The following is an 18,917-nucleotide window of genomic DNA, read 5'->3' on the forward strand; positions in this document are numbered from 1 at the left end:
ATCAACAAAAGTCAAAGGATAGTGTTTCATTCTTACGGGCTTTTGTTGTCGTAGATGTAGAAGTCAGTGGAGTGGGATTTCTTTGAGCCAGCAAAATGTTGTTTTCTACTTTAAGATCCAGTGGAGTGGTTTTTGGTGTTGTAGCTGTCAGCACGTTGGTTCTTAGTCTTGTGGCTGTTTCTGTTTTGGCTGCACTTCCATGTCCTGCTCTCACTGTCGTCGTCACTGTCGCTGTGATTGTTGTAGAGGAGCCAGTTGTATCCTAAAAGCAGAAAAAGAGTGAACATGGCGAAAACTACCACATCTACAACAAATTCTAAAAAAATCACTTTCACAATGTAAAAAAAATGCAATTGAATACTCAATTAACACGAGGCTTGGCAGTCTAACAAAGCGGTGTTTGCTGCTTTTAATTTCACATCTACATTATATCATAAACAATATGTGAACAGAAGTGTGACTGGCTGCTCAAAGGAGTAATACTTAGAGATATTCTCTGAGCATTCTGCTGCGTAAGAGCAAAAACTTTCACTAAAAATAAAAAATGATGTGCAGGAAACCAGTGGCGGAGTGGGGTGTGGCTTACTGGGCTTAAGCCCGGGTTGTTTTTTCAGAAGCCCGGGGTCTTTTGGAGTGTAATTTTTTCATAGTTAGATGCCTGGCTGACAACTGTATAAAGCAAAAAAATACACACAATATTCGAAGCACATAGTGCACACTGTGGGAATTTACGACTGTGCGTAAATCCCCGCTAATATTGGTATGATCCGAGCTCAGGCACTAAGCGGGCGGGGCAGCTGCTGCCTGTGAGTGCGCTGTTGGAGAAACGGAGCCAGGCAGACAGAGGAGAACTGAAGTTCGACCAGGTACCAAAGCAAATCATTCGTACTGTACAAATAATGTAAATATGACGGTGCATCACGAAAGATTGATATCAAACTGATCACTTGACCCATATTACGTTACTCGCTCTTCAAGTGAATCAACAAATGGCGAAATGAAAAGCTGAACAACAACAATGCTGTTTCTTTAGAGAGTCTTAGCTTACATGTGTGTTTATTTCATATTTTCAGTTGTTACCCTCCACAGCTAAATAAATCGGTTTCAGTAATGCACTGATATACAAGAATGGACATAAGGAGCTTCTTTCAAAGAAAAACCTCTGGTAGTATTTTATATATTATGCTTTGTATGTTGTTCAGTATATTTCTATGCAAAACAATAGGAACTTCAATACACAGCAGTATATTCACAGTTGAAACCAGTTATTTACATACACTTTATGGAAAACACAAGAACATTTTTTTACTGTACAACATCAATTTAGAGTAAACTTGTTTTGTTTTGGATAAATAAATATTGAAATATCTTTTGAATTAGTTAAATGTCAGAATAAAGAGAGGGAGCTGTCTATTTTTATCACTTTCATCAAATTTAGGAGTACATGTAAACTAAGTTTATTGTTAATTAATAAGAAAACTCCAGACGATTCCATTCTGAGCTGAAGAAGCTTCTGATAGGTTAGTAGAGTCCATGTGAGTAAACTGGTGGCACACCTGTGGATGCATATAAGGCAAAACACAGAGCCTGTTTCTTTGACATGGGAAAATCAAGAGATGTCAACCAAAACACCAGAAAAAGAACTGTGGAGCTCCATAAATGTGGCTCAAGTTTGAATACAATTTGGTGCCATTTACAATTTAGAAATACAGATAGTTTCTCTCTTTACTCTTAAAGTTAACAAATATATATTTATCAATCTAAAAAACTAAACATTTAGTCTGATTTGATGTTACAATTAAAAAGGTGTTTGTGTTTTTATCTGAAGAGTGTGTAAATATCTGGTTTCAACTGTATATTTGATGATTGTCAGCACAAAGAGGGAGAGAGAGGAACAGAGAGAGAGAGAGAGAGAGGAACAGAGAGGGAGAGAGAGAGGAACAGAGAGGGAGAGAGAGAGGAGCAGAGAGGGTGAGAGAGAGGAACAGAGAGAGAGAGAGAGGAACAGAGAGGGAGAGAGAGAGGAACAGAGAGGGAGAGAGAGAGGAACAGAGAGGGTGAGAGAGAGGAACAGAGAGGGAGAGAGAGAGGAACAGAGAGGGAGAGAGAGAGGAACAGAGAGGGAGAGAGAGAGGAACAGAGAGGGAGATGGAGAATGAGGACAGAACAGAGATGGAACAAGAGCAGGTGAGACACACATGTTAGTTAAATGGTTGTTTACCAAAAGTATCACCGTATCATAGGTCCTCATGTATCTCGTACCTAGTGTTTCCTTTTAGGTTTGCTATTTTTCAAATTCTACATTTATTAAGTTATGCAGGCTTGTTTGCACAACAAGGCTAAATAATTATATTAACGTTTCTCAATCTAAATATTGTACTTTGGTAGAATTAAAAAATAAGTGTAGTGCAGGTCTATGATGATTTTTAGTGCTACTATCATCTAGTTCTGATTCTGGTTCTGTCTTGGTTAAGTCCTCAGTAGTCCTGATATTGAACTGTTATAGTCCTGTTTTAATTCCGGATCAGTTCAGAGCCAATTAATCTTTCAGTCATTTCTACCCCCCCCCCCCCCCCCCCCCCAAAAAAAAAAAAAAAAAAAAAAAATCCCACATGCATACTACCCTTTAGGGATAAGCCCCGGATGTTTCAAATGTCTGGCTCCGCCTCTGCAGGAAACAAATAAGTCAGTGTCAAATTATTATTTTAGAATTTTATGTGTCAGCTCCTGACAACTATAGTAACATCTATAATGTATGAATCACAGAGCTGGCAAAAAACTTTAATTAATGAAATGTTCACTTTTGCTAAAAACACAAATCATATTGTATATTACAGTTACTTAATCATTGTTCTATAAAATATCTAACACATTTCTCCTCAGACATACTCTTTAAAATTCCACATCTCATTAAATCATTAATGATTTAATCATTAATGATTTAATCATTAAGACTTAATGATCTTAAACACTTACATGTAAGTGTTTAAGATATTGTTGAATTTATTATTAACATTATCTTCTCCTTCGTGCTCTTTTTTTTTCTCAGAGGAATAGATAGGTGTTGCAAAGAAGGAATAAATTCGTGTTTCAAAAAAAAGGCCAGAATTTTCATGCCGTTTAACAAGATTTTGTTGCTCCTGTATTTCTGTACAAACCAGTATTTTACAAAACATAACTATAGTGTTTAAAATACATAATGAAGCATGTCATGCATTTAGGCTTCACTGTGGTTTTGACTGCACTGTTTCCTTTTGTCGAGGGTAACCTACACTGAGCTTCACTATCTGATCACCATCAAAGTGAAAGGTAAAAAAAACTTACCCAAAGTAGACTCAGGAAGACACAGAGCAACAAGTGGTCTGAGATAAGAGATAAAAGCTTCATCGTCTTCAGGACTCCTAACTGGCACACATACTTTGAACTTGTTCAATTCCTTTGTTTTCCCAGGATAACCTTGTAGCTGCTATTTTCAGCACCTCTGCTGGTATGTTGACAAAAACCACACTTAAGTTTGGCAAAGAATTTCTCTGACCTGCACTATGATAACTTTAATTCAAAGTTGTTGACTTTTAATTCTTAGTTACATCCTCCTCTCGTAACCTCTGGGCCCTTTTCATATTGGCAAGTGACTAAGTAAATGGCCTTGTACAACTACAAAGACCTTTGTAACACCTGTTACTTCCGGTCATGCTGTGCTGCTTGTCAAAGGTACGTCAATCAAGAACATTTGCCTCTCTTACATGTTTATTGGAGGTAATTGCTGCATATCAGCTGCTATTTATCTGTTCATGCTTGTGGCCGCTTGTGTGCCTTTATTATGGGCAAATAAAATATGAGACGTTTTTGTTTATGATCACAGGTAAAGTTGTGAACTGCTACTTTGAATAAATAATATTTTTGTTGTTTTATTTTAAGAATTTCCAGTTTTTTTAAGGTTTTAAGTAAAATCACTGTTTAGGTTCCTCCGCTGATTGCTTTCACAGCAGAGTGGATCTCCTTCTTGTGTCTTAGCACTGTCTCAGAAAGTTGTGATATTTATAGCTTCCTTGTGGTTGATCTCAATAAGGAACTGCGAACAGAAACTTACCCTCATACTGTTAACTGCGCACAAAGTCACAACAGTATTTATGGTGTCATATTTTGAGTAGCGCTCAATAAAAGTGCTGATATTTCAAAGAAAATTGTTGTCCACTGTGGAAACATGATGGGGAAGTTAGGATTCATATATGATAATAGTTTTCCTCATCTGTTAATATGGAGTCATTTCAATTTTTGAGCTTCCGTGTTATACTGAGGATAAAGATAGCTCTTTTTAAACAAGTGCATACATTGACTATTGATAGACAAATAACAGTATTTTATGACAAGGGGAGCCATCTGCACAATCATTCGCATGTTTTTAAGACTTGTGAAAGTTGGGTTGGGTGTCCAGGTAAGGGAGCAACCTTTTATGGGTGCAGCTTGTCTCAGACCCAGACCACTTTGTCTTGTCCCCTTTCTGTGTGTGTCAGTTGTAATTAACTCCGAGCAAGCCTATATGGGGATCTGCAAGTTGGGACTGTAGAATATTTAGCTGATTTAGAGTTTAGAAATGTGTTAAAATATAATGTAGAACTGTTGTAGAGACACTGACACTGCCCTCACTATAATAAAGGCTGATTGTAGGAGTAGATTGTAGACCTCCCCCACTGAGTGGAAATTCCCCAGAGGAAGTTTTAGGGTGGGGGTCTCAACATTTGTAACTATGGTCTGGAAGTGAGAGGGGTTTTATGACCTCTAGGGAGTCACCTACACCCACAGTGTTTTAACGGTCATGCACACACATCCACACGCACACTCACTCATGTGCACACACATACACACAGGTATGCGCACACACCCACAAGGAGCAACAGGACAATTGACCTACTGTATGCTAATGTGAGAGATGCATACAGAGCCACCCCCCTCCCCCCACTAGGGAAGTCAGACCACAACCTGGTTTACCTACAGCCACAATACACACCCCTCGTCCAAAGGCAGCCTGTCACAACGCGCTCCATCCGGAGATGGACCCCAGAAAAGGAGGATGCTCTGAGGGACTGTTATGACACCACAGACTGGGATGTGCTCCTGAGCCCACATGGTGAGGACATAGAGGGGGCGACACACTGTCTTACAGACTTCCTCAACTTTTGTGTGGACACGGTCGCCCCTGCTAAGACGGTACGGTGTTATCCTAATAACAAACCGTGGGTAACACAGGAAGTCAAAGCTGTCCTCAACATGAAGAAGAAGGCTTTCAGGAGCAAAGTGAAGGAGGAGATGAAAGCAGCACAGCGGGAGGTGAAACGCTGCCTGAGGGAAGCAAAGGACACCTACAGGAGGAAGGTGGAGCAGAAGTTGGAGAGGAACAATATGAGGGAGGTCTGGAATGGTGTGAAAACCATCACAGGCCACAACACCAAGAAAAGCACAGTGGGGGGGACTGTGGAGAAGGCAAACGAACTCAACAACTTCTTCAACAGGTTTGACCAGCCCACAACCCCCCCACCCTCACCCTCACCTTCACTACAGAGTCCAATCCCCACTCTCCTACCTCCCTCGCTTCCCCCCCTTCCTGACACCATGACACCCCCCTCCTCCAATCCCTCTCTCAGCAGCAAGACATCTCCCCCCCTCCCCTCCTCCCAAACATCTCCCTGTGTCACAGTGGATCAGGTCAGGAGACAACTGAGGAAGCTTCGCCCCAGAAAGGCAGCAGGCCCAGACAAGGTGTGTCCTAGGATGCTAAAGGCGTGTGCTGCTGAACTTGGGGAGCCGCTACAACGAGTCTTCAACCTCAGTCTGCGACTGGGGAGAGTGCCCGCCCTATGGAAGACATCCTGCATCGTCCCGGTCCCCAAAAAGAACCGGCCCAATGAGCTGAATGACTTCCGACCGGTGGCACTGACGTCACATCTTATGAAGACTCTAGAGCGGCTCTTCCTCAACCTCCTCCGACCACAGGTACAACATGCCCAGGACCCACTACAGTTTGCATACAAGGCGGGTGTCGGAGTGGAGGATGCCATCCTGTACCTCCTACACAGAGCCCACTCACACCTGGATGGGGGAAAAGGCACGGTCAGGATCCTGTTTCTTGACTTTTCCAGTGTCTTTAATACCATCCGGCCCTGTATGCTTCAGGAAAAACTGAACAGGATGCAGGTGGACCCCTGCCTGGTCGCTTGGATCTCCGACTACCTCACCGACAGACCACAGTACGTCAGGCTGAAGGACATCACGTCTGACACAGTGGTCAGCAGCACAGGAGCACCACAGGGAACTGTGCTGCCCCCTCTTCTCTTCACCCTGTACACCTCTGACTTCTGCTACAACTCTGAATTATGCCACATTCAGAAGTTTGCAGACGACACAGCCATCATGGGGTGTATCTGGGATGATCAGGAAGAGGAGTACAGAAGTCTGGTGAGGAACTTTGTCGCATGGAGTCACACAAACCACCTGCAACTCAACACCTCAAAGACTAAGGAACTGGTTGTGGACTTCGGGAGGTCTAGAGCAGGTCCACTGCCGGTTCAGATAGAGGGGGAGGAGGTGGAGGTGGTCAACAAGTACAAGTACCTCGGGCTGTGGGTGGACAATAAACTGGACTGGTCATGCAACACAGAGCACCTGTATAAAAAAGCCCAAAGCCGACTGTACTTCCTCAGGAGGCTGAGGTCTTTTAACATCTGCAGGAAGCTCCTGAGGATGTTTTACCAGTCGGTGGTTGCTGGAGTACTTTTCTATGCTGTGGTGTGCTGGGGGAGCAGCACAGCAAAGAAGGACTCATCCAGGCTGGAGAAACTGATCAGGAGGGCTAGCTCTGTGGTCGGCATGAAGCTGGACACTCTGCTGACAGTGGCAGAGAAAAGGACATTAAAGAAACTGATGGACATTATGGACAATGCCAGGCATCCTCTGCACACGGCCATTAACAACCAGAAGAGTCTGTTCAGTGACAGGTTGCTTCTCCCAAAGACAAGAACTAACAGACTTAAAAACTCCTTTGTCCCACACGCCATCAGACTGTTTAACTCCTCTCTGGAGGGGAGAGGGAGGGGAAACAGGAGGACAAAGGAGGGGGGAACAACTAAGCTGTAGTGCCTCTTCACCTCACTGTGCAATACCTTTTGTGCAATACTTTTGTAAATAGTCAACAGTGCAATAGACCTCAATACTTGAAATGTGCAATTCACTTGTATTTTTATTTTTTATTCCTATTTATTCTATTTATCCCCTTCGTATATTTTATTTATATTGTCTCTGTATTTATATATATATATATATGTGTGTGTGTGTGTGTGTGTGTGTGTATATATATATATATATAATATTCTGTAACTCTATACACAGCAAATTCAAAAGTGTTAAATGTTTTGGTGTTAATAGTCTTCTTGCAAAAGTAGAGTTAATTTTACCCTAAGCATAGTCACATTCTTTTAATGTAACTCTGAGGTGTAAAATGATAGTAGTTAAAATCGAGTGTTAAAAATGAGTGTTTCTCTGTCAAATCTGGAGGTGTTACAATGGAAACATTAACTCTTGACCTCTTAACTCTGAACTCCTAGAAGGGCTATGACACCAACAGAGTAAATTCACAGACTCCGCCCCCAGCACGGCTCCAATCGAAGCTGAAGTGAAGCCGTTTCAGAACTTTTTGCTCTACATATTTGAGTTGTTTGCCATGCTTGGTAAGTCATTTTTTCAAAGATTGTTTCAATTATTATTATGAGCTTTTACTTCTGTGGCTCTTTGGAGTTGAGACAAAGCTGTGTGAAAGGCATTAGCCATGTTGCTCGGTGATAGCATAATATTCTGTTTTAGCTAGCTGAAAGGTATTGTCTGCGGGCAAATACCACAGCCTTGAAAAAAAGCTTGCATGTGAATTTTCAGTCAAACTTTTGGTCAAATACACCTAAAACAATGTCTAGAATGTGAAATGTTGGTATAATGGTGCTACTTGAAGCCTGAAAACGATCGCCCATAAAAATAAAAAAAACCGAGCAAACAGCAGTAGCTGACGTCCTGACTGGATTCTACGTTAGCATAGATCCCTCCAGAGTTTTGTGCACACGGTTTAGGTAAAAATGAAAAAGGTTGAGGTTTTACATTTAGTTCAGTATTACCTGTTGCCTGTGTCTTTGTCTTTTGGGAAAATACTTTACACAAGTAATGGCTCAAAGAGGATTCCTTTTTTTTTTTTTTTTTTTTTTTTTTACTGTGCTGCAATTGTTTACTGGATTATTAGTGCCATTAATTAGTGTCAACTAATTTTTATTCAATCTCCACACAGGATATGCTTGTGAAGATGGAATATGGGGGAGAGCAGAAGTGCGTTGAAGTTCCACAAAGGGATGAATGAAGGACATGCATATTGTATTGAAGAAATAAGTGATGAGAATGCTGTTATTTGTATTTACCAGCTCACCTATGTCAGACCTTTTGATAAACAAAACTCTAATGAAAGTGAGAACATGTATACTGTTACATCTTTCAGAAAATGTTTTGAAATTGTGGTGCACAGTTCAGAATAAATGTTTTTCAAAAACCATTGCATCTTTTTAGTAAATGTTTATTTCCAAAAGAAATTTCTAGAAGTTCAGAACGGTGAAATTCCCGCTTTTTAGAATGAATTAGAAGATAACTCTTACGTAGTTAAACTAAAATACTCTTTGAGAGTTAATATATAAACTCTTAACACCAAGTGTTAAATTATCAACTCCAGACAGATTTGGTGTTTAACACTAAATCAGAGTTAACGTACCAACTCTCCAAAAAGAGTTAAATTAACACTCTCTGGTGTGGACCCATATAGACACTTTAATAGTGTTGAAATCAAATCCGACAGTGTTAATTTGGACATGCTGGATTGGCTGTGTAACTTCTGTCGGTGCTGTGCTTTTTTGGAAATCGAATTTCCCAGAGGAACCCACCCGAGGGATTAATAAAGTTCTATCTAATCTAATCGAATCGAATCTACACTCACTCACGAGCACTCACATAGACACAGACACAGAGTTTCCAGCACACCGTGGGGGTTTTATGATGGGGACAGCCTCTATAAAGCTGGCTGTAACTAACAAAGGGGTGAAGATTTGGAGAGGGACACCGGCCTCGTCTTCCCTTCTAGAAGTGCATGCTTAAATGAAGATGAATAAAGATTTTGTGAAAATGACTACTGAGTCCGGTGCCATCTCTGAACGCTCGAGGAATGAAAAGAACCAGGGTAAAACTGATTTCGCAACAGGACATACCACAACTCCGGATCATTGGAGGGGGGGGGGGGGGGTTTAACTCTTTTATGCATGCTTGTGGGCTGATCAGCCATTTTTTAAGTTACCCCTTTGTCTCGATTAGGTAGGCCAGTTTGTTTGTGTTAGTAGTACTGTTTTTTGCTAGCTTTTGAGTAGAGATCTATGATTTTGACCTCTTTTATCGGCCCAAGATTGAGATTTTTCTATCCAACTTAGTTTTGGTGTTAACCCTTTAAAACCGGTCGGAGCGGGCACACTCTGTTTTGCGTAACTATTTTTAAATCGCGGTAGCACTGCAACCACATAAGCCAGCGCAATAAATTTTTTTGCATATGAAACCGGAGGAGTTGTACTTACTAGTGATGTGACGTCCTGTATCGAGGCTTCAAAGCTTGTGTCGAGTAATTGAGGGGGCATTTCCGCGATGCGCGTATCGAGGTTTGCTTCATTTATGGGAGGAGCTGAAAATGATGACGTCCAAAGCCTCGCTGCCCGGCTGTACCACGTGAAGACAGACGAGACAGTTTGGAGAGAGTTTGGAGGTTTATGACAGTGAGGAGAGAAAGCCAGGAGAGAATGGAGCCAGCTAAGAAGAGGAGGATGTCCTCCCCTGTGTGGGAACATTGGGATTTTATTCCTCCCAACAAGGTATGCAAATTTCTACAGAAGATGTATTTTCACAATACTGATGGTGCAATACAATTTATGTTAAGCGGCTTTACTTTTGTACAAGGTGAAGTGTTTGCTATGTGCCAGGGAGCTGGGGCCCGTTCTTCGTACCTCGCTAAGTAAGTTAGCTGGATTTGATTGTTGACGATTTCGCGTGATCTTGGATCATTCGGTTCCCCGAAGCTCATCCGGGACTTGCTGTCATAGCAACAGAGCCATAAGCGTAAACCTGCTCGGGAGCAGGTTTACTTTACGCAGGTATGTCCGCTTCATTTATACGAAAGCAACAGCGATATTCCACCACTGTTTCACGATAAATAAATAACATCAATGTAACTGAAGATAATGCAGCACTTGATCCTTTTATTGATTTCACACAGATACATACAGGTCATTTCCTAAAAAAGGGAAATGTACTATTAACATTCTATTACATGTATGTGATTATTACAGATGTAATTCATATTTCAGAGTAGTAATTGTAAATTACTTCGTGTAATCAAGATGAGAGACCACGGCTATAAAAGCGAAGGTGGATTTGGGAAGCCTGTCGCAGCCATGTCCTGTCCGTTTACGCGAGCCACCCATTGCGGAAGGTGCAAGATTGATAAGGAGAGTTTTCAGAATTCAGCGTATATTGCGGGGCAGACAGGATCCTTTAGCTCAGCGCGACAGTGTGCTCATTGAGAGATATCGATTTTCCCGTGAGGGTATTATTTACTTAACCAACTTGTTGACGAGGGGGTGCAGGACCACCACCTGTCTTTTTTTGCTCTGCCCTTTTCTTGGTTGCTGTTATAAACAAACAAACAGATTATTCCAGGGTCTCTTTCCAAGAGACGAAAAGCAATATAAGTGATAAATATTACCATTCTGTAGAATATTCTTATATTTCACTTTTACTTGTTCCCATGTTCTAGTGGGTCCTGTTGTGGCTCTAATGTGAAAGGGGATATAATATAACATATTATAATATAATATAATGTAATATAATATTGGATAATATAGTGTGATATGATAAATCTACCCTACCGCCTACTGGTGTTGGCCAGAGGGGCCGATGGCGCGATATGGCAGCCTGGCTTCTGTCAGTCTGCCCCAGGGCAGCTGTGGCTACAACCGTAGCTGCCTCCACCAGTGTGTGAATGTGAGAGTGACTGAATAGTGGCATTGTCATGCGCTTTGGGTGCCTTGAAAAGCGCTATATAAATCCACTCCATTATTATTGTTATTATTAAATTACTTCCGAGTTTAATTTGTCAGCAACTTTCTGCCAGCCCTCTCTCCTTGCTTTTGCAGCCTTTGCAGTGTTCCCTTGCGTTCTGATTAAACTCTGAAACTCCTGAAATCCCTCACTCAAGAGTTCTTGCTCTGCTGCCGAAAAATACCGAGCGCGCTCCTTCGACATTTTCGCCGACCAATCAGAGGGTTGCCGATCAATGTTTCTACTATCGATGCGTAGCCCCTTTTACGACACCCAGTGATCTCACATTACTTCATCCAGCTGTACTGATCGTCAACAGCAGGTGTGTTCGGAGAACCGGATTAGCGAGCTCATGGTTAGCGCGATGATTTGGTCTTGGATGTGTCATTTGATCTTGGATGTAGTAAGCGACGTACGAAGAACGGGCCCCTGGGATATAACAACACCTCATCCATGCTTAGGCACTACAGAGCTTTGCATGAGAATAAGGGGAACACCGATTGTGGAGCAAGACCAGGTGAGCCATCAAATGCCATGATAATATAGCATGCCGTAATGTTACTAAATGATATAACAATATTATACAACTGTTATAAGTTACGTGTGTGATATTTATATTTATATTGTGCTGTCTTTCCTCAGGAGAACAATCTCAAATAGATGAAGACCTGGTTAGCATGGTGATTAAGGACTCCCAGCCATTTAGCATTGTGGAGGACAAAGGATTTAAAAGATTTGTTAAATCATTAAATGTTTTAAATGTTCTTCCCACTAAAAAGGCCATAAAAGCAGTGAAAATTTAGTTTTTACAGAATAAAATGTGGGCAGGACTGAGGCTCAAAGCCTCAGTGTGTAGCTGTCAATACCGCAACATTACAAAAGCACAACCACTGTCCACAACCCAACCAGGGCCTCATGAGCCTATACTGGTGTTATTAAAAGTTATCTTTGACTTTATGACTTTCTGTGTCGTTTCTGGGATGCTTAGGACTCATATTGCACTGCTGGAAATAGTTTATTTTGATGCATATGCTGCTTTTTTGCAAATTTGCATTATAATATTTATTTTCGTTTTTCCTGCAGTATATAAAAATTGGTGTATTTCAAAAATAAAACTATGAAGACACTCAAAATAAATTTCCGGTGGTGGGAAACTATTTTGTGCAACTTTTTTGTATTTACAGTTTTGAGGGATAAGCCTCTTAAATTTCTCTAACTAGAAATATATGTTAAAAAAACAAAAACGATTTTCAATTTTTTTGTAGTTTATTGCACTTTTTTGCAATTTATGTAATTGCTATGCACTTAATGCAGACATATTATTAAAATTTGGGCTATAATGGTTGTATTGATGTATAGCAACTTGAAATGCTCCCAAAAATGGCAATACAGCATGTAAAAATATAATATAAGCTCTGGTGGACTTGGTTCTATGGTAGCCCATATGGAAAAGATATATATAAATCTTATAAAGTTTTTATCTGTCTTTTATGAAACTTGTATGAAAAGCATACAAGAGTGAAAACACATATAAGATCCCTTGAAAAATTATATAATGAAACTTGTATGTTTTGTATACTTACTAAAAAAATATATATGAAAGTAATGAGAAAGTGGCCACTTTCATGAGTAAATCATATATGTTTTTACTATTTCTTTTCCATATGGGAGGTCTTAAAAAGTTAAATAAAAAAACTTTTTTGGGGGGACTTTCCTTCACTGCTCAGTCCATCACCACAGAACATTGTCATTGAGGGTTCCAAGCTTACATTTTCCTAACTACTGAATGGGGGTGCCTAAAGAGCCAGTTGTTTGCTTGTTCTCTACTTCAGGAAGCAGTTTTCTACCTTCCAGTCTTACATGTTCCAGCCCTACCTCCCCCACTCTCTCATACAACACATCACTTGCACACAATTGAAGGAAATTAATATGGTAAGCTGTGAAAATCTATGAATAATGTTACTGTTATTTAATGAAATAATAGTGAAACAAACCCCTCAGTTTCTTACATTTAATTGTTTCTGTTTCTTGATTAGCTAAGAATTGATAAAAACACAGTGCGATGTGAGCAGATATGTGAGCACAGATCTTCTTTGTTTAACTTACTGTAAAACAGAGCTTCATATTAAACCTTTGCACTCTGCATTTCTTTTTAGTGTGTTAAATTTTGAAGAATTTAAATTACTGTCTCTTTAAATTGTCATTTAAAATAATGTTGCTGCATCATCCTAGGCCAGGTTTCAGTCAACAGTTTTTCAGGATATGAATCAGCCTGTATGCCTTTGACAGCACAGGTAACTGCAGAAATATCTGTAGATTTATCAACTGCAGAGTAACGTGCTAACATGGTGACATTACATTGACATTACACTGGGAGGATTGCTGAACGCTGGATGATTGAGCATGGATCAAGACAACTTGAGAAACATTTTTTGTTGATCGATGTAGCTGTTCCAAATGACAGCAACATCAGGAAGAAGGAACACGAGAAGTTCGAGAAATACCAAGGGCTCAGAGAAGAGCTCGAGAAGATGTGGAGGGTGAAGGTGACAGTGGTCCCAATGGTAATCGGAGCACTAGTTGCAGTGACTCCCAAGCTAGGCGAGTGGCTCCAGCAGATGCAGGGAACAACATCGCAGATCTCTGTCCAGAAGAGCGCAGTCCTAGGAACAGCTAAGATACTGCACAGGACCCTCAAGCTCCCAGGCCTCTGGTAGAGGACCCGAGCTTGAAGGATTAACCACCCACAGGGGCGAGCAGGGAATTTTTTTTAAATATATATATATATATATATATATATATATATATATATATATATATATATATTATACGGTATTGAACCGTTCGATACAGTGCTTTCGGTTCGGTACGCAGATGTATCGAACAATACAAAATTTTTAATTTATTTTATCAACTTCTCTTCTGATGATGCTGTCTGTGTTGAGAGCTCATTGGATCTACGCTCGACTACTCCGCCTAGGCTGCACTGTCAAGCGCAGATTCACTGAGCGCAGCGCAAGCTAGCGAGACAGAAGCTCGTTGCAACATGGCCACTGCCTCAACGCTACCCGAAATTGAACCTCCCCCACCCTCATTCATATCTGGCCTTTGGAACGATTTTGGTTTTCATGTGAAGCATGACCCTGAAGGTAAGCGCGTCATGGACAAAAGTAAAACATTATGTCGGATGTGCCACGCAATGCTCAATTGGTGGGAATTAGTGCGTTAGCGCAGTTAGCTCGTTAACGTGTTGACGCCGTCCAGCCCCATGCACGGGGCGATACGCGGTAACTTGTTAACGGAGATTTGCCGCGTTATGGCGCTAATGTCATTTTAACGAGACTAACGCTGACAGCACTAGTGGGAACACAACGAATATGACTGCACATTTACGACATGATCCTAGTGCAAAGACAAGTGGAAGCAGACAAAAACAACAAGCACGCATGCTACAAACTTTACCCGAGTCATTTAGACAGCGGTTAGCACATGATTCTCCTTATGGGGACCTGAAATGTTTAATATGCTGCTGAGAATATACCCCAGAAGATAGATAGTTAATGATTTATGTAATAATTTAAAATAAATTATTTATGTTTTTATGAAATACAATATAATTATGATATTTTAAAAATCTGTTTGCAATTCTTATAATAATAAACTTTAAAATGTACCTAAATATTTGATCATTAATGCATTCTGTAAATGTGTATATCAACAAATACTGTAGAATTATCATAGACAACAGTAATGTATGATTACACTATCTTGGACTTACCTCAGTATTCCAACTGTAGATTGTATAGATATTGGATTTATGTGGTAGATGATTTTAGTTATCATCCTACTGCTATTTGTGCATCCGAATCGATTCAGCCTTTTAAATCCTGATTGAAAACCCATTTATTCAATCTAGCTTTCCCTGGTTAGTGTCGGTATCCTGCAGATGTTCCCTTATGTAGTTTTAATCATTTTACTTTATTGCTGAATAACCTCTTAGTCAAGTTGTGTTTTGTATTTTCTTTTATTTTTTACACTGCGTTGGTGTATTTATACCCTGTTATTGTTCCTATCTCTAATTTATTGTATGACTGTGAAGCACTTCGGTGAACCACTGGTTTTTAAATGTGCTATACAAATGAAGTTGTATTGTATTGTATTGTATTGTATCATTGTGAGTTCTTTGATGTTGTGTACCTGTGAGTAAGTAGGACTGATTCTTCCTCCTCCTTCACCATTAAATATGTAGACGCTGCCTTCACCATTATTCTCCAAAGGTGCTCCAACTGCCAAATCCCTGAATCCATCTGAGTTTAGATCAGGCAGCACAGCAAGAGAAGAGCCGAACCTTCCTTTGACAGCTGCATGTCCTCTTAGTACTAATGGATCATCAAAATTACACTCCACAAACTAAAAGCAGGAGAGTGAATATTTTATAGTTAATAAAAATTTGACAAATAAAACGATTAATTTAATTGGATTAGATGAAACTGTGATTTACCAAACCAGTTAATCTGCAAACATAAACTCTTCCCTCTCTATCAGGCTCCATGTACATTGGAGCAGATATGAAGATTAGATCAGTGATGTCATCATCATTTGTGCCCATGGTACACACCTCTGCCCCGAAATATTCCCCAGTCTGATACTGTGTAAGGAACACATTATTATTCTTTTATTTGAGAAAAATAATTTATATATTATTTACAAGGTCATTCAGATCTGTCATGCTGCAAATTCATACCTGTGATGCCAAGGGCTCAATTATTTGATTTTCAAAGTTTTCTCTGTTAACAGCGACTGTTAACTCCTCTGTGTTTATATCTTGGAGCACCAACAACTGTCAGAGAGCTGCTTTGAGTTTTAGCAATTGCCACTGAGTAACCTAGAATTTAGGTATTTAAAATGAGAAAAATGATTAAGTCTCCTCTTTTAAATTGTGCCCATTTTTCAAACTCATTGGTGTGTTTTACATGACAGAATTACAGCAGAGCTGTTTATATACATGAACACATGTGTATGAATTAGATTGTCAAAGCTGTAATATTCTTACCAAGATAACTGTCAGGCTCCAAAGACACATCCTCATATGTTTTCACCTTCTGGCCTCCTGTTGTGTATTGCACGTAGCCTCCCTTCCACTGGTTTGCACCAACAATAGACATCTGAATTCCCTACAGTGTAGACAGAAAATACATTTAAAATACAATTTATTTTCACTTAAAATCCGGACTGTGTTTAACTGTTTATTTGCCTTTAGGCCATAAAAACTGCCACAAAGGCACATGTGAATCTTTCTTTCTATGACTAAACTGTCTGGTGATTTTCAGGTAGTTTTAATTACCTCAGGCACATGAACTGCACTGAATCCCTCTTGAGATATTTCCATTTCCAGTGACTCTCCACTGCTTTGAGATCCTGTAACAGAAAAATAAACAAAAAGGTAAAAGAGAGACACAATACAACAAATAAAATTTTACAGGTTCATTCTTTCATTATGCTTCAATTAATTATCTTAAATGATGTTTTTACAGTTTATTATAAAAGTGAGCATTTATTGTTCATTTTACAAATGTACAGTTACGTTTAATTTAAAATGTGACTTTAATGAATAAAATACAATAAAGTTAATAGAATGTGGTGATTTAGTTTCTTCTTAGTGTAGCAGTTTACACATTAAATGAACGTTTACTGCTTCAATTCAAGAAGGACGCAAATCCATGTAATAAATGTGAAATAAAATCCTTGTAAATAAGTGATCAGCTCAAAGTAGCATTCAATACAATGTAATTATTTTCATTTTTCGAACATTTACATTTACTTTAAGAAAATTGTAACAATAAAAAAATGTTTGTACCTTCGATGGAGAAAATTTTGTCCTGCAGAATGTGTCTTATTACTTCAAGTGTGTCAAAGTTCTTCACTTGAAAGACGTGTTTGACTGAGGGAGATGATGCAATGGTGTGCAGTTCTCTTCTGGCATAACGGTCAGTAAATACATCCCCCACCTATGATTGTTGACAAATTTGTTTGAGTCCTCATACTATGCATAATGTTTTGCTGACTTTATTAAAATGTCATTAAACTTGATTTTTAATAAAATTTACACACAGACATTAAACTCTCTAACCCTGAATAAAACCCAAATCCAGGATAGCATTTATCTCATGCTGTAAAATAGTTTTAATATATTTTCCTCTAGTAGCTAGATTTGTTTTACACACATATCTCATGTTTCCATCAATATTTCAGCTCTTTAATTTATTTAAGAAACTTAATTTCAAGTTTACATGGTCAGCTTATATACAAATGTGTGGCCAGTATATTCAATTCAATTCAATTTTATTTATATAGTGCCAAATCACAACAACAGGCTCCTCAAGGTGCTTTATATTGTAAGGTAGACCCTACAATAATAGATAGAGAGAAAAACCCAACAATCAAATGAAAATGAAAAAACCCAACAATCTTTGAGCAAGCACTTTGGCGACAGTGAGAAGGAAAAACTCCCTTTTAACAGGAAGAAACCTCCAGCAGAACCAGGCTCAGGGAGGGGCGGCCATCTGCTGCGACCGGTTGGGGTTAGAGAAGGAACGCAGGATAGAGGACATGCTGTGGAAGAGAGACAAGAGATTAATAACAGATATGATTCAATGCAGAAAGGTCTATTAACACATAATGAGTGAAAAAGGTGACTGAAAAGGAAAAATTCAATGCATCATGGGAATCCCCCAGCATCCTATGCCTATTGCAGCATAACTAAGGGAGGATTCAGGGTCACCTGATCCAGCCTAAACTATATACTTTAGCACAGGAGTCGGCAACCCTGGGTTGGGTTAACTGATGGCACGACCATAGCTGGACTGGCCATCAGGCAAACCGGGCATTTGCCGATGGTGATTTTTTGTTTTTATGGGCCTGAACTTCACGTAAGAAGTTATGACCTGCAGTCTATCTGGGTCAGATAGGAACCAAGTTTAGGTAGAGTTTATTTTTGTTATGCTGACTTTTTACAGTCAGTTACAATAACTCGTACTGCGTACTAGCTAGCATGATGGAGTTTCTATACAGCTGGGCGGGTGCTATGATGTTACTGATAGTGAACTTTATTTTATTCATAAGGTTAGTTAGTAGAGTTGCCAACCGTTCTGTAAAAGACGGAATCGTCCCGCATTCAGAGAAAACGTATTGAGCTGAAAAGGAACACAGTTTGTCCTGTACTTCAGCTAGAATGGAAAAAGACACAAAGCTGAAGTAATTCTGCGTCTTTTCACTGCACAGCTGTTTCTTCTTCTCTCATTCTCCCCCCTCCCTCTCCTTTTGCTACTTCAATCACGAAACTGATCAATGATGAAACTGATCAGCTTTTCTCTCTTGCTTATTTATCGCCCACTTTGCACCAGAAAGAGGAAACCAGCGGATGTCGCACTAAACAATGGCAGCACGTTTAAGCTTGATCAGCTGTTGTTATAATTTATTTAATATTAATTTCTAGTATCAGCTGATGTTTGCTGGAGCCACAGCTATAAAAGCTGCTGGTCATGATAGCGGTTTGGATATGTGGTGAGAGGGAAACATGAAGATGAAACCAGGAGATGTCCTTACTGAATCATCAGAGCTGAACAGGTGATGAGAAACAGGTTTACCTTGAATGAGTTGAAGGGAAGTTATGAACTGTTTCTGAGAGACAAATAACACCAGGATCCTTTTCTAAGTAGCTGACAGATGGTAACTGTGCAGGGGCGGGTCTAGCAAAGTTT

The 18,917-nt window shown here is 39.8% G+C and overlaps 1 long non-coding RNA gene across 1 annotated transcript; it reads right to left on the reverse strand.

The window, feature by feature from the left end:
- Nucleotides 1–42: 42 nt before the first annotated feature.
- LOC308391273 lies at nucleotides 43–16,914 on the reverse strand. The gene is made up of 3 exons (XR_013970579.1): nucleotides 15,659–16,914; nucleotides 9,642–15,567; nucleotides 43–262 (listed from the first exon to the last, which is right to left on the reverse strand). It is a non-coding gene; the product is annotated as an uncharacterized lncRNA (long non-coding RNA).
- Between the last annotated feature and the right edge of the window lie 2,003 nt (nucleotides 16,915–18,917).

Source organism: Rhamphochromis sp. 'chilingali' (genome assembly GCF_963969265.1).
Source record: "Rhamphochromis sp. 'chilingali' genome assembly, chromosome: 22".
In the NCBI taxonomy this organism is placed as follows: Eukaryota; Metazoa; Chordata; class Actinopteri; order Cichliformes; family Cichlidae; genus Rhamphochromis; species Rhamphochromis sp. 'chilingali'.